General features: G+C 42.7%; 1 pseudogene; it reads right to left on the minus strand.

Annotated features, from left to right (window-relative positions):
* Nucleotides 1–5,110: 5,110 nt before the first annotated feature.
* The window catches only part of LOC140937913 (zinc finger MYM-type protein 1-like), a 2,288-nt pseudogene continuing 1,466 nt past the window's right edge, over nucleotides 5,111–5,932 (minus strand).

Consider the following 5,932-nt stretch of genomic DNA (forward strand, 5'->3'; position numbering starts at 1 on the left):
ATGTTTGACCTCCAATTTGGTATACAGATCATCAAGCTTGGGGATAGAATAGCCATCCAGTTTTGACACTTAATTAACAGTGAGCTTATAGTCTCCACAGACTCTTACAGTGCCATCACTCTTCATGACAGGCACAATCGGGGTGGCCCACTCGGAATACTGGACTGGTTCAATGGTCCCTGCCCTTTCAAGTCTTTCTAGGCCTTGTTCAAGTTTCTCCCTCAGAGTATAAGGTACTTGTCTGGCTTTATGGAAGATAGGGGTAGCCGTGCGGTCAACATGGATTTTGGCCTTTGCCTCTTGTAGAGCTCCAACCCCCTCCTCCAACAGCTGAGTATGTTTTTGCAAAATCACTTGCAATCGCTTATTGTGTGACGAAAGTTATTTAATTATGGGCCAATTCCGCTTGATTTACTCGAGACAGTTCCTACCTAGCAAAGAAGGCCCCTTGCCGCTTACAACCAAAAGCGGCAGCGAGTATTCAACCCCTTCATAACACACATTCACAGAACAAGACCCTTTAGCTTTGACCTCTTCCCCGGTATATGTGCAAAGGAAAATTCCTGACTCCACAACTTGGGGTGCTTGACCTGCTGGAAAAAGGGAGTTGTATAGTTCCTCGCTAATAAGACAAGGAGGCCCCCATGTCAACTCCCATTTCAAGGGGTTGCCCAGCAACAGTTAGCTGTACTTTGTAGGGTAATGGGCGTTGACTGCCAAAGTAAAACAAGGAATATGCACCCACATCCTGTTCCTCCCCTGGTATTTGCATGGCACCCTAGAGAAGATTGGTAGGCTCGGAGTTGCCCGATTTCTGCTCATTAACTACCTGTGGTTGCTTCCCTTTCTTTTTAGCTGGGCACAATCGAGCAAAATGGTCAACTTTACCACAACAATAGCATTTGGCATCTTTAAAATGACAGCTTTTGGGGTAGTGGTTGCCGCCACAATGAGAGCACTTAACGTAGCTTCCCTTATTAACTTTGACGTCTACTTTGTTGACAGAAGCATCCCCTCCCTAACCTTCAGCCTTCTGTATCTCTGAAGCATCCTTATCTGCTGCTTCAATGCCGAGAGCTAGATAAAGTGCCTAATTCAATGTTAATTTGGGGTCAGCTAATAATCGGCGCTGTATTCTGATATCACGAATACCACACACCAGCCGATCACGAAGCATCTCATCTAACGTAATTCCGAATTCACAGTGTTCAGACAGGTGTCTTAATTTAGCTAAAAAGATTGCAATGGTCTCACCTGGTTGTTGGGAACGTGTGTTAAACTTGAATCACTGAACAATAGCGGAAGGTTTAGGCATGAAATGGTCTTGGAGGAGTTTTGCTTAATCCTCATGACTTTTATCCTTTAGATCCTTTGGGGCAACCAAACTTGGCACAAGTTTATAAGTTTTCGCTCCCACACAAACCAGAAAAATGGATCTCCTCTTGCCAGGATCTGTGATTTCATTCGCTTCGATAGCCAGCGTGGCAAGCGTTTTCATTTTGTTTCGGAGCAAAGAAAGACCGGTTTTGGCCGCGCGAGAAATGAAATGAGAGCCAAGAAATGAAAGGGGGGGGGGGGGGGGGGGGAACGGGGAGGGGAAGGAAGGAAACCCTTGCAGAAAAACCCCTCGATTTTGAAAACCTGCGTTCGCCAGCGAAGCAGCGACTGGTTGGCTCGGCTTGTCGAACAATATTGTCATGTGTCGATCAAAGGTTTGTTTCATACTGAGAGGTCATTTATGGTACGTGACACGCACGCTGTGATTGTTGTTTAGTCTAGTCGGCAAGATTTACTCTCCTTCTTTTGAAACACAAAGCTCTTCTTGCGACCTAAATAAGGGTATCAGGTCGCTTAATTTATTCTTTAAAGTGCCTCCTGGATCTAAATAACTAAAATCGATTTTTCTTTTGTCAGCGAATGCGATAGTTTCTGCAATGTTTTGTCATGCTGGGCCCAGGTCGTTAGTGTTTTTTTTTCTCTCAGATAGTGATTTACAGATCCAAATTTCAAAGAATGGATTGCAACTATGGAGAACTGCATTGTGAATCAGTTAAGATTGCTGATTAAGCGATGATCGTTCGGATTCATTGAGAGTTCACCGTTAACGCATTCCAAAATACATGAAAAATTATTTTGGTTTCACACACGCGTCCTCTTTTCCGCTCCACGAAGGTCAATTATTTTGTTTGGCAATTATGACAGCTGTTGACAGCATCAAATGTCGGTGCGCGCACTCAGGCATGACAGGCCAAGTGGACGGTTTTCAAAATTCCGGGTTTTGTCTGCAAGCGTTTCCTTCCTTTCTTCCCCACCCCCTCTCCGCTCTTTTACTTGTGCCATTTTCCGCGCGGTCTTTGACTCTCGTTCCTCGTTCTTTGCTCCTAAACCGCACGGAAACTCTTGCTATGCAGGCTATCGCTTCGAAGAAATGGTTTACACGCTCGAGGTAATGGCACCAATCTTCAGTTTCGTTGTACTCGTCCAACTTCCCAAACGTGGACATGATTCACGTAGACTTCCCTTCCTTTGTCTACCTTGCAGTGGGCGTCCGTACACGTTCCTCGTCGCCAAAAATGGAGCGTATCGAGCGACTAAACGGCTTAAATACTTTCAAGGAACACAACGAGTCAACAAGCACATGGTTCGGACGAACAGAACAACACGACAGGGGTCGCGTGAACCCTAACGAGTTCCCAGGACCCCACACACTCGCAACGTTATCACTTGCCATTTCGACCCAGAGCTCTTCCGCGCATGAGACGCGGAGTCAGAAGCGTAAGCATTGGGGTCGAGATTATGTCACTTGCTGTTCGTTCAACGTAACAACTTAGGAAAACGTGATAGCGTGCTGACCGTAAATTCCAGTAAAGAAAAAATCAAAGAGCTTAATTGTCTTGAAGGTGATAATTTTATAGATAGATAGATGCTTGTTTATTTTACCCAACTGCAGCATTAACTGAATTGCTGGGAAGGCCAGCAATAAGCAAATGCAGTTGCACAATATGTTGATACTTGACAGTAACAAAATCATTTAGTCTATTAGTCTGACCAATCATGGGTCTCGGATTGCAGGAACGAAGAGAGTATTCACACTCGTGGTACGTGGCTGAAGGGATAACATTCATGAGGGGAGGATGTTGGCGCGCATTTATGATGAATCTCTAACAGGCAGCAACTCGCCTGCCTTTAAGTGTGTCTAGGCTTGCCATGGCCATGGCTTCAGCGTTCTCCGTCTTACCAGAAATTATCCCCAGGGCTTTCCTCTGTATGGACTCTAAGATATATTCTAGGTATGATATAGCGCAACCCAAACGGGGGAAGCATACTCCATGACTAATGTCACTAAGCTACAATGAACTACTGTAGCACTAAATCCTCACAGTTCAACACTGCCTTCTTAAGAGAGCACAAGGCATATAGGCGTACGTGGATCTTGAGATATTATCACCCCTAATAGCTTATAGGAACTCTTTCAATGACTACACCATTTAACCGCAAAGGACTTACAACAGTTGACTGGTACTTCACAAAGCTAATAACCTCTTCTTTAAATTTCTTTTCATTAAGCTTCATATTTCGTTGTATAGCGTATGTGCTGATATCTGCAGCAATGAGGGGCAAATAACTTGGTAGGAACCTAGGGATCATCAACCTATTTTAGCCTATTACGCCACTCTCTACACAAGTTATTAACTAGGATCGCAAACAGTTATGGAGCTAATTTCGTTCCTCGTAGGATCCCACCACGGGGTGAGATTGTATTAGAACAAGACACTCTTAAAGTGTTAATTCGAGGTTGCTTGGATATTAGATAAGAAATGAGGAGGAGATAAGTCCTTAAGGAGACAGTGTGCAGGGGTAGTCAGAACAGACTTAAACTGGAAAAAGGTTATAGTTCAATCGTTACAGTATATAAATCGAAAAGCAAAAATTTCCAATGATGTGTAAGGAATAATGCCCAAATTTCAGGCAATCTTCCACAATTAAAGAGAATACCACGAGGCAAAGATCGAGACCTTGCAAATCTACGACATTAAGGAAACATCAATGAAGACGTCAGTTTGAAAAATAAATACAAATTTCCCAAACTAGAGAACTTCGAAAATAAATAGACTAGTTCAATTTGTAGACTACTAGTTTCGATTGGCTGACGAAGTGCCGCAAGTAGATTGCGTTACAGTGAAGTGCAAAGCTACCCTTATAAACACATCAATGACACATGCAGAAAGTCAGACGACTAGTTGAAGGTGAAATAATTGATATTTCAAGTATTTATAAAGAGCAACGCGACTTCACGTTAAGAACTGCGAAAATCTATCAATTAAATACATATAACAAAGTGAATCAGCAAAATCCAAACTGTTTTACTATAGAGTTCCAGTAATTTCGTCAATACTCTGAGAAAAGTAATGTCTCAATACACAACGAAACAGGATTTCCTCCGCTATAATATTTTTTCCTCCTACTTTTAATATCGACTGTTGAGTATTCTTCAGGGTATTTGCTTTTTAATACGCGTGTATGAATACACGAAATTCAGAGAAGATTACATCATTGCCAAAAGCCAAAAAGTGATCAACTACGGGCATCACCTCATGCTCATCACGAGTCTCATTACCATACAATGAAAGTCATCACGATTCTTATTCCCAGTTTCCACGGTCTCTACTAGGAACTCCTGGGAGCCCGACCTCCCTTTTGGGTCCTAAATACGAAGAAGAAATACGGCGTGCAGATTATGACTCTCGGTGCTACGCAACCCAGGGACCCCGCAGCAAGTTTTCGAGTGGGGGGGCTAAAGAAGAACGCGTGAAGGAAAATTTTTTTTTGGGCCGGGGGGGGGGGGTCATGCTTGTGGATTTCTATTCAATTTCTCTAAAGTGACGGAGAATGCGAATAAGTCGAATAACGATAAAACTATTGATTTTTTTCCACATCTTCAGTGATGTTGCTATCGGGTCTGAAAATTCACCATCACTAAATCACCCTCCGAGATCTGTATATCTTCATATCATACGAAAGCCGAGTACAATAATTGTTTAATTATTCATTCAATTTACACGGCAAAACAAAACGGTAACTGAAAATAATTTAGTGAATGATATTAAAGTTACTGTACATCATTTACTCGAAAAGTGCCAAAATGACGCTTTCTGTTTGTTGCGGTCGGTAAATTCGTTTGCTATGTCAATGGTGGAAAGCCTGTCCGTTCTTTCTTTGTGTATGTTTAAAACTGTCAGGTTACTAAATCGTTCCTGGTTCATTCTTGAACGGAGCCATGTTTTTAGCCTCCGGGCAGTCGAAAAGGATCTTTCACCGGCTGCACTTGTTGCTGGATTTACGAGAATCAGCTTACATAACGTGATAACTTCTTTTATCATTTCCCGTTCTGGGTTGGGTAGCTCTTTAATTTTTACTCTGATGTCGTCAAAACAAAAATAATCACCATCCTTCAGCAGCACTTGTAAAATTTCCATCTGGGCGGTTAACACTGAAATATTAACATCATCGTTGTACAGTTTTTCCATAAACTTTAGCTCTTCGGATTTGTCCTGCGAATTGAGAGTCTTGATTAAGAGAGACTCCATCTTTGCATACGTATCAAAGCTTGGCCGCTGGTCAATAGCGTTCATCATCAAGTCAATAGCTTCAAAGTATATTCGCCTGTAATAGTCTTGTGCGGTCACAGGATATGTTGGCTCTCCAGCGCCAATTTCAATTCTCCTTGGCGCGCGAGTTCTCGTTGGTAACATCGGTCCACTCATGGAGGGATAGCTTTTACTTTTCATAAAAATGATCTGAAGCTCGTATCGTTTCGCATCTTCTGCAGAACGTCTTTTGTAAGACAAGCTACTCGTTTGCCACTTAGAGCTGACATCTTTGTTTGCTGTAAGGTTCTTGATAAGTTACCTGTGTGAGAAAACAGCCGCTG

The sequence above is a fragment of the Porites lutea genome, chromosome 5 (genome assembly GCF_958299795.1).
Source record: "Porites lutea chromosome 5, jaPorLute2.1, whole genome shotgun sequence".
NCBI classification, from domain to species: Eukaryota; Metazoa; Cnidaria; class Anthozoa; order Scleractinia; family Poritidae; genus Porites; species Porites lutea.